The sequence below is a fragment of the Falco rusticolus genome, chromosome 3 (genome assembly GCF_015220075.1).
Source record: "Falco rusticolus isolate bFalRus1 chromosome 3, bFalRus1.pri, whole genome shotgun sequence".
In the NCBI taxonomy this organism is placed as follows: Eukaryota; Metazoa; Chordata; class Aves; order Falconiformes; family Falconidae; genus Falco; species Falco rusticolus.
In genome coordinates this window covers 84,193,354-84,204,655 of record NC_051189.1, presented here as the reverse complement: position 1 = coordinate 84,204,655, position 11,302 = coordinate 84,193,354, and the positions used below count along the sequence as shown (strand labels likewise).

Below are 11,302 nucleotides of genomic sequence, written 5' to 3'. Positions count from 1 at the left end.
AGGTGGCCAAGAAGGCCAACAGCACCCTGGCTGGTATCAGCAACAGTGTGGCCAGCAGGACCAGGGCAGTGATCGTCCCCCTGTACTGGGCACTGGTGAGGCTGCACCTTGAATACTGTGTTCAGTTTGGGGCCCCTCACTGCAAGAGGGGTGTAGACGTGCTGGAGCGTGTCCAGAGAAGGGCAATGAAGCTGCTGGAGGGTCTAGGGATTCAATTTTTACAAGGGGTGGTTGTGGGAACTGGGGTTATTTAGTCTGGGGAAAAAGAGGCTCAGGGGAGACCTTACTGTTCTCTACAGCTCCCTGAAAGGAGGCTGTAAGCAGGTGGGGGTAGGTCTCTTGTCCCAAGTAACAAGTGATAGGACAAAGAGGTACAGCCACAAGTTGCCCCAGGGGAGGTTTAGATTGGACATTAGGAAAAATTTCTTCATGGAAAGGGTTGTCAAGCATTGGAACAGGCTGCTCAGGGAGGTGGTGGAATTACCATCCCTGGAGACATTTAAAAGACATGTTGACATGGCACTTAAGGACGTGATTGAATTATGGACTTGGCAGTGTTATGTTAATAGCTGGACTCAATTATCTTAAAGGTCTTTTCCATCCTAAATGATTCTATGATTCTATCAGCTGGCTTTTGTAGCCAGCTGTCTTCTAGTGCTAGATCACTCATAGATATATCACCACAGAGGCTTAAAGAGGCATAAATTAGAAAGTCAGGGTGCTGGATGCTTACTGAGAAAGGGAGGGTTCCTGTAAATGAAAAAAGGTTTATGACTTACTAATGACTACTGTAATACAGAGACCTCACTCAAACCTTGTTTCCAATAGTTTTTCTGTTCTCCTTTACTCATATTTCTCCTTACTTTACTTTAAAGCCAAATCTTAAAACTGTCTGCCAGGAACGAATGTCCTATTTATACAAGGCTTGGAAAGAGGATAAAAGAACAGATGACCATGTTGAAACAAGCATAAAAAGAATGAGAATGAAGTGTTCTTCAAAATGGCAAGACAGACAAACATTGGTGACCTTCATGCAAACTGTCTCCAAAGTCAGTGCAGTTACACCAGAATGTTTATTTTTAATTTTGATCTCTAATAAAGCAGCAGCATTTTCCAACCTCAAAAAAGTCACCTCTATTTACTCAGCTGTATTATTGCTATTAATCATTTATAGAGCATCATAAATTTGTACAGTGTTTTACAAGTAGAAATGTGTTCTATGCCTAGAAGAGTTCATGTACAGAAGACAAATTATATATCGATAAAGCTGCACATAACTTAACTGAGAGAATCAGGAAATCTTACAAAAGAAGAAAGAAGATATATTTCCAGTTAAGGATTTCTAAGAGGAGCTTAAAGAAAAGCCTGTTTTTCAAGTAGAGCAAGACTTTACTTGATAATAATTCCGTATCTAGTTCTGTAGCCGTCTGAAAAAGTTTGGTCAGGTCAAACCAAATTGGAGATAATTCCAAGTTCAAAAAAAATATTATCTTGAATTAACCTGAAGAAAAAAAATATTCCCATTCAATCTCATTAAATATTTTCTTTGCCAACTTTGTCTCACAAACTCCAATGTATATTGTTCTGACAGTCTCAGTGGCATAGTTTGAAAATAACTGTTGCTACTTAAAGTTAAGTTTTTTTTCATTTCACCATGAAAAACTGTCACAAGCAAAATGCTAATCTGTCTAGCAATTTAATGATAGCTGTTTATTTGCTTCTTTCCATTGCCTCAGTGTCTTTGTAATTTTACACTTAGTTCTTCTACAACATCATTCTATTATTTAGGGGAAAAATCAGATAATAAAGGTGGGGTTTTTTTTCTTCTTCTTGGGGATTAAAGGAGACGTGAAACAGACTTAGAGGTAAAGGGCAAAGAACTACTTTGAATTTCTGTGACACATACAGAATTTAGAACAAGAATTACACAAAATTTAATATATATATTAAAAGCCAAGAAGCAAGAGAAGCCTCTAATAGATTCAAATCTGAGCTGTAGTATGGCCCATACATCTAGAAAAAAAAAAAAGTTGTAGGTGGAAATAATTTTGCTTCTTAAAGACTGACCAGCACTTGTGGACTCTTAAGCCCTCAAAAGTGGATTCCTGGGATACTCTGCTAAATAGCTCCCTGACTAGCTTAAAATTTACTCTCCTGACAACCAGGGTAGCAACTCTGCTGTCCTTTTTTCTCTTTACACGGAAAATTGTAAACTCAACCATTTCATGATCATTGTGGCCAAGACAGATACCTACCACCATATCCCCCATGAATCCTTCTCTATTGACAAATAGGAAGGCATCTAGGAGGGCATCTTTCTTTGTTGGCCTACTGGGTACCTGTGACAAGAAGTTATCTCCTACAAACATCAAGAATTTCCAAGACCTGCTTGTCACAGCAGTATATTTCCAGTTGATGTCTGGGAAGTTGAAATCTCCCATAAGGACAAGGGCTATTGCTTTGCTGATTGACTGGAGACCAAGCAAAAAATAATTCTGAATCAAATATAAGAATTAATGCAGTTTATTATATTACACTATAAAGGAAAAGTAAGATGTAATATAATAAAAGGAAACTGTACTACTTATTATGCACAATATGATTAAAAGACCAATAGGAGTGAAGCATCGGATCATTACTGCAAAGCATTACAGAGACTAAGAACAGGATTTATCACCAATTACCACATTAACATCTTCAACTGGGAAGCCTCATTGCAGCCAGCATCCCAGTCTCTTGGTAACTGGGAAAATTCCTACACGGTGCATCCACCCATAGGTGAGGCTTCTGGCCCAGTCCCAGAGCTTGCCCACCTTTATACTCAGTGAAAACTAAAAATAGTTTACACACCTAGTGTATGCAAACTTTTAGGTTTAGGCTAAGTGCAGGCATGCATTATCTCATGATTCATAAGGTTCACACACACCAGGAACGTTGGCCAGATGGCTGAGCGCAGTGGAGTTAACGTCATGACAAAGCTGCACACAACATTGATTGTCTGGCTGGTCCTGTTCATGAAGACATGAACTTGGTCTCAGGACAAACACCACTGCTCATGAAAGTTGTCCTTGAGCTCCCTGAGCTCACCATCCAAATTAAGCAATCCCTAATTAAAGACAAAGTTTTTTTCATAAGCAGTAATCAATTTAATAAATTTTCACCACAGCTATCAATTCTGAAATTTCTCGTAAATGCTTATAGAGTAAATTACCAGTGCTTACATCCTCGCTGGGTGATTGGTAGTAGACACATACTACCACATCTCCTTTGGTTTTCATCCCCCTAATCCTTACCCAGAGGCTCTCAACCACATCATCACTAATTATAAGGGCTGTGCAATCAAACCTTTCCCTTCCATAGAGTGCAACACCTTCACCTTACCTGCCCTGCGTATCCCTCCTGAACAGCCTGTAGCCCTCCATCCCAGCACTCCAATCATGGGACTCATTCCACCAAGTCTCTATAATACCAATGATATCATTGGTCTTTTATATATTTGTAAATACTAAGATTAAGATGGCAGCTGAGCTGAAGTGTTTCTGCGGTAAGCCATACCATGCACTGGCAGAACATTGGGGGAAATGGACCCGCATTAGTAAGCCCAAAGAGAATGACTAGAATATATTCAAGTCATCATTCCATAAAAATAATTGACACTCAAGGGCTCTGTCATGGTTTTGTGGTTAATAATAATAATAATAATAACAACAACAACAACAACAACAACATGTATTCACGGAAACAAAATTTCTGCTTGTCTGTTGAAAACAAGTCTTCCGTTACTGATTTTTCAAAGGAGAAAAAAGAAAAAGTTTATCCCCTGCTTGTAATCTTCATGTAATTACAGTTTTCTGAGTATTCCTTTTTTGGCAGCAATTAACTCCTATTTTTAATGCCGAAGACATCTGTACTCACTCTCAAAATATTGTTTTACACATTACCTTGTCTAGCAACTTATGTACCAACTGCTGTATTACGATAGGTCTGCTAAAACTTCTATTTGGACTGAGAATAAATTATTGGCTCCATTTATAAGGTTTGGAGTTTCTTTGCCTTTGTCAGGATTTTGAGTGTAACATAACACAATTTCAGTTTGTAAAAACTGAAATCAACCATTCCTCTCCCAATGAAACACAAAAATTGTCATGTCATTCATCTGATACAATTCATGTGGCAAATGAGGGTTATATGCCATTGTATACAAGATCATGGAGTGTCAAATATGTAAAATAAAGACTCTACTTGCTGTATACTAGTCTGATATGGAAAAAAATACCCAAAAAACAAACCCATGCACACTAATTTTATGGTAGTATGGTATACTGAAAAAGAATAACATTCTTTTGACAGGTCTTATACAATACAGACTGCAAGACATAAGGATTACCTGGGAAACATGTAATGTATGGTTCTGTTGTGAGAAACCTATATAAAAGACAAAAATGTCTACAGTGAAACATTGCTTATAACTTTAATTTGGCATGGCAGGAGTTAAACACTTTGATCAAAATATTAAGGCTTTCTTCAGAATAACAGCATTCTTACCATTTAGTATTTTCATCACTCTCACCTTCAAAAACAAGAGTTCCCATAGACCTTTACCAGGCTTATTTAAAGTCTAGTCATAAGAATTATGTGGACACAGTTTCAACACCTTATACCTGGAGAAACAGTGAAGGCTGCATTACTACTTTGACCTTTTCAGCATTCTGTGATTTGGAAAACCATCTCTGTTCTTTTTTTGCGATTGCATGAACCTGAGAGTAACAGCAGAAATCTAAAAAAGGTCAAGTCAGTACAGCAAAGTTCAGTTTGACAGAATAGGCTAGACATCCGAACCTAGATAGAATCTCTACCCTAAAAACATGAAGAGAAACTAACAAGTACAAGTAGCATCACAGTACAACCCCCGGAGTGTAAAAACAATTTTTGGCTGAAAACAAAAAATCAGACCCCAGTTAGTGATTTGCATTTCCACAGAGAGCCTGTGGTGCTGATCCAGGTAGTGGAATTGCAGCCATGGGCTACACTTTTATAAACCATTTCTCATGCAAAGGCTTCCTGCGTAATAAATAGGGAGAGGAAGTTATTTAAAAAAAAACAAACAACCAAAACAAAAAAAAAAATACAACCAAAAAAACCACCCAACCAAATACAAAAACCCTGAGGAAGACATAGTGTAATAAAATAGCTTTTAAGATGGACTTACGTTATGCTGAGATCTAAGCATAGGCTTAAAGAACTCTCTTTTTCTTAGATCATCAAAAAAGTCCATCCTCAGATCATAATGCAGTGCAAATATACTTTCAGTCCAGCAGTAGAGATACAGCTATTCACTGAAATGTAAAAATTTGGCAAATTGTATGAAAATATCTTTCTTCAATATTAACTGAAAATTTGAGTATCAGTACTAGCAACCAATGTTGAAGAAGCCTCATGGACACATTCATCATTCTTGGTATTGAGAATATTACGTCTACACAGATCTAGTGGGTCCCAAAGCCAAATCAACTGCTGCTTGAGTTTATATCTGTTTCTGAATTGAAGGCAGGAGAGATACAGCTGGCATCAGAGTTGAAGAATGAGCCTGAACACTGCTTAGGGGATGACTTTCCATGACAGAACTCTTTCAGATTATCCAGAAAAAGTTCTGAGGGACAAAATAAAGGTTGGTGAGAATGTGAAATCTTGAAGCGTAATATGCATTTCTTCCTGGTTCCATCTTAACAACAGATCTGAGGCAATTCTAGCTGTTATCTAGATCAAATCTCTTAAATCTTTGGACAAGATTTGATTGAATAGGACTTGTGCAAGGGAACTTTTTGCCATGGCACAATGAGAAAAGCACTGTGACAACTCCTGTTTCTGTGGTAGTAGTGAGGGCAAGCAGAAAGCAATATAATGTATTCTTGTCAGACTTGTTTTCTTTCCTTTGTCAGCGTGGAGCACAGCTATGGTAGTAATAGTTGGCACAAAAGATTTAAGAGCAGACAAGGTTTCAGCTGTCCTTACTGCATTCTGAAGTTTGATGACTGCATAGTTTAGGGAAGGAGAGATTTCTTATGGTAACTGTTTCAGGAGAAATGTGTTCCAGCCTTTTGCTTTGATTACTCCCATAAGTACATGGGATCAAATCCTGAAGAAACAGCATGCCCAGACTTTGATAATCTCACATTGAGCCCAGGGGTGTGGGTTAAAGGTAGAACTCAGAGACTTCTTTTTTTTTTGATCAAATATAAACAGTCTTTTATGCCAGCTGTTGCAGGTTCTAGCTTAAATAGCTGACCTACAGAGTGTGCAACAGGGAAGCAATATTCTCTGAAGCTCTGTAAATTCAACCCAAGGATGTAATATGAATTCCAAAAAAAACCCTGAACAGTTCTTGAAACTCATGCATTTGGGCAAAATTATTTTCAAGAGCAACTAATAAGAAGTAGCAGGAGATGTATGCATCCTCAGAGAAAGAAATACTAGGGAACACACAGGTAGGGAGTAAAGGGCAAACAGAAATGGCAATGAAAGAAGGCATAAACTTAGACCTTAATCACCTGTGAATTTCTGAAAAAGAGAGTTGGTCAGGTCATTTGCAGAGAATAAACTGACATGAGAATGATGAATTTTAGGAAATTACAAACCGCAGTATATTCAGAAGAGGATTCTCAGAAGTTGTTACTCAAGCAGCTTAAGGGAAAGAAATCAACAAAACAAAAATTTCAGATAAGAACACCAAAGAGGAATTGCCGTTCTACAAGGACATGGACCTCATGTCAGCTCCAAAGAAACACATGTTCATATACGTGAACTGAGATAGAGTTAAGGAAAAAAAATAGATATCCAGTAGGTATTTTGAGGGGAGAATCTGCGCATTTGGGCAAAAGCACACATGGAGAAGCCTCAATTATGCCACGCCTAACAGTTGAAATGCTAACTAGAAAGTGATGAGTGAGTTTGCACGAGACTATAAGACAAACAACCTGCTTGTCAAGGTAATATGTCACATCCTATTAACTGTGATGAGATGTTTGAAGACCTATACAATTATATAGTCCATGTAATTTTTATCTTGTAGGAATAAAATCAGGTGTAAAAATGCTGACCCATATAAAGAATAAACTGATGGCTAAGGCTTCTGATCTGTTAACATATATAATATACGGGGTTTTATATATATATATATATATATATATATATATATACATATGCATATAAAACACCTCAGTAATTTCTACACTAAAAATGACTTAAGAATAAGTATGGTCCATCGCTAAAGTGAGCAACAGCCATATTACGTGGGGCTTTGCAGGTAGGTTATTTAGTCCACATAATTAACAGTGACTCAGACAACATAATTTGTTTCAGCCTGCATTGTCAAACCAATACGCATTTGATGCAGAAGTGGTATACTCACCCATGTAGAGATTCTGTAACAAACACTAACTGTGTAATTCCCATTTCCTTCACACCTGAATGGCCTTCTTTCTAGTGGGCAAGTTTTTTTCTTGTTAGTGTTTCTCATTCTTCTTAAAGGCATCCTTATTAGATATTAATGCTGATGCACTCTTGTTTGTCTGTTTACCACTTATGGTATGTCTATTTTGTGTTGTGTTTTGTTAAAAAATTATGGCTAACCAACAGAGAGAAGAGCTGTCTGGCTGAAGGGCCAGCACTTTCTAGATGAGGCATTAAGCGAGCACATCTGGGAGAAGTTTCTGGAAAGGAGCAAATAGAGAAGGAGAAAGAGGAAGAGAGAGAGAGAAAGAAGAGGCTCCCACTGCAGCAGGAGGGTAGAGTAGGAACAAGAAGCAGAGACAAAGACGAAGCTATAAGGCTGACAGATGTGCAAAATCAGACTTTTAAAAACCTTCCAGGGGACAAGTACTTGAAAGTTTGTTTTTAATATTTCCAAGATTGGTAACAGTTTTCTCTCCATCAGTTATAGCATTTAAAAGAAGAAACTTCTGTTCAGCAGATGTTTCAGTTCTTGATCCTTGAAGAAAATAAAATCAACAGTTTCACATTACTGCAAACTAATTATGTGTAAAATTAGAACACAATTAAGTTTAAGACTATACTGAGGAATAACTAATCTAGAAGACAATTGAGGCATTTAATGATCTTCAAATGAGAAATAGCTCTTCTGTGACTTGGAAAAGACACTATATTGAACTGTTGGCCTCTTGGAGATGGCTAGAGTCATGTCCAGCCATTTTAATGGTAGCATATACCTGTAAAAACCTCCAAGATCAATATATCTCTCTGCTTTGCAAGAACTGGCTTTTCGTAGAATTTCTCTGTATGGTCCCTTTAGAGACTAATTTATCCTATTAGGTTCTTCAGGAAGTGTTGTATTACTTAAATCATTTAGCATGAAACTTGAACCAGCTTTCATTTATAGGGACTTGTATGCTTATAATTCCTCTTTACTGATCACATAGAGAACCACCTTCTAAGAGCATCTGTCATGCTGTGCACTGAAAGCACATTGAGTTATTAAGCAGGATGAGAGAAATCAAGTATAAACAGATGTAATAAGCTTAGATTTAATCAGTTAAGATTTGGATATTTAAAGTTTTTTCTTTCAAACATAAAAGCCTTTGTTTGTCATCCAAAAAAATACCCATCGGTGATTTATCAGCAAAAATTATACCTTTGATAGATCAATTTACAAATATGTTACATACTAATAACTGATATAATTGCTTATAATAACAATCACAATCATTGCAGCTGAGCTGGAAAGTCAGTATGAAATAAAATGTCTTGAGTATTTTGAAAAACACTTTTTTTTTCTTTTCTGTTTTTTAGCACAAGGAACTCTAACACTTTGCCAGTTAGGCACTTCCAGCAGCTGAATAACAGCAATATATTGGTCCCATGAATTCCTGTGGATTCATTCCATTGTCCCATATATTGACATCCACCTCTAGCTTTAATATTGCACATCAGAGAAACAGCAGATATGTTTTGTTTATAAGGTGTTTAAGTAACTGAACATAGTCACTGCTCATGGGAGTGAACTTCTATACCAGATAGAAATATACAGTTACAGTGCAGCATAAGCAATGAATAGAAGTGGAAAGGAGTAGCACACCCACAGCAAGTTTGCTCAACACAGTAAACTCATAAACACAAACTCCACACATGAAGAAGTTAAGAGTTAAATCAAAAAAGGAAAAAAATCATTTTATCATAACCTTTCAATTTTTTACCTGCACAATAATATATCCAGTAGATGAATTTACTATTTAGATAACATTATAATGAGATTCAGTAAATGAATCTTGCAAGCTCAGCAAATGGAGACAGACACTCAAAAGTCTGCCTGAGTATGATGTTGTTTTGCCTTGATGTTTTGAAATCAAGACTGGACTTAAAGAGAGTTCATACATTTAGCAGGTTCTTTCAGGTAGTTCACTCAAGTGATGTGCTTAGATAGCTCTCTTGGCACTTTTCATCAAGAAAACCTTCTCTTCCCTTCATGGCTTTATAAAAGATCATTCCAGCCATTCAGGCAGATGGGTCTTCATAGCTTGCAAGCTGATGTCGGGGCATCAGAAGTGTTATATTAAGAAGAAAGTTGGGGTTTGTTGTTTCTTTCTTTTTTTTTTTTTTTTCAACTACAAAATAGTGGAAACTGAGCTCTGATTTTTTATTTTATGACTTCCTGTCTCTTGATTTTTGTTTGACTGGTAAACATTTTAGATTTATTATGTATTCTGGAAGTAGGGTAATAAACAACTGGGGCTGGTTTCCATTCTACTTGAGGATGAAGCAGAGGAAGTAGATGTAAGCCTTGTTGCTGAACATACAGTCTTATCGCACTGGAAATCGGGGGAACTGTGGGAATTCTAAACTTTACTTACTTCTTGTCCATATCAAAGACAAGATAAAATGCTTCACAGGTACACATGAACACGCAATAACTTGATCCCATGTGCAAGACACACACTGAGGGTGCAACACTTCAGAAGACTCTCAGGAAACAGGGTGACAAGATAAAATCACCAGATATCAAACACTATGTGGAGCAGAGTTAGGTCACCACAGGCACGCCGTCATGTACATTTAATTTTGTACCCATATATATTTCTGATTAATACTCTTTTTAGGAAAAAAAAAGAAAAAAAAACACCCCAAAACCAAAAACACAACAACAACACACAGCAGCACAAAAAACCCAAAACCCAGAGGATGGTGTTTTGGGCATCTCTATGATACCAGCAACATTTATCGCTGAGGGGAAAAGTATAAACCAGAAATAGACTAGATTTTCCATATCCTTGGACTTGGTATTTTGTTACTTTTGCAGGTAGAGCAGCCATTATAATTCTGTGTTCCTTCTGTTCTCCACTTTTTCTTTTGTGCATCACACATCACCTTATATAATTCATACAGCAAAATCCCCAAGTTCATAGTGAGAAGTAAGCCTCTGAGTCTGGCAAGTAAAAAAACAATTTTTATGTAGGACTTGATATCATAGAAGTGGAATGTGTGCCAAAGTTTAAAATGTACACATAGTTATATACACTAACAGTACACATGGTTCAGAGGACAGAGAGACAAACCCAGCATATTCTGGTTTGCCAGCAAGAGGAAATGCTGACTTTTTTTGAGCAGATCTCTGTTCTGAATTATCTCAGTTTATAAACAAAAAAGGTCTAGTTGGGGATGTGAAGGTTGGAAGCAGCCTTGGCTGCCATGATTATGAGATAGTACACAGGATCCTGATAAAAAGGCAGAGGGCAAAAGGCAAGATCACAATCCTGGACTTGAGGAGTGCAGACTCTGGCCTCCTCATGGATGTACTTGAAAGCATCCTGTGGGATAAAACCCTGGAGGTAAGAGTGGTCCAAGGAAACTGGGTAAAATTCAAGGATCAGCTCCTACATTTTCAGAAGCAGTCCCTTTCAATGAAAAAAAGGTAAAAAAAGGCAGGAGGTCTGCATGAATAAGCAAGGAGCTCCTGGCAAAACTCAGACATAAAATGGAAGTATACAGGAGGTAGAAGCAGGGACAGGTGTGGACTATAGAGACACTGCTGGAGCATGAAGAGACACAGTTAGGAAAGCCCCAGCTGGAGATGAATCTGGCAAGGGATGTTGAAGGCAACAAGAAGGGCTTCTACAAGTATATAAGTAGCAAAAGGAAGACATGGGAAAGTGTGGGTCAGATGCTGAATGGGTCAGGAATCCTGTTGACCCAGGGCAAAGAAAAAAGCTGAGATGCCAAATACCTTCTTCACTTCAGTCTTTAGTAGTAAAACCAGCCTTCAAAAATCCAAGTACAGGAGACACTGCATGAC

At 37.6% G+C, this 11,302-nt stretch overlaps 1 long non-coding RNA gene across 1 annotated transcript; it reads left to right on the top strand.

Annotated features, from left to right (window-relative positions):
* Positions 1-387: 387 nt before the first annotated feature.
* Positions 388-10,789, top strand: LOC119144277. Its single transcript, XR_005103038.1, has 3 exons — positions 388-398; positions 742-746; positions 10,740-10,789. It is a non-coding gene; the product is annotated as an uncharacterized LOC119144277 (long non-coding RNA).
* The last annotated feature ends 513 nt before the right edge of the window (positions 10,790-11,302 follow it).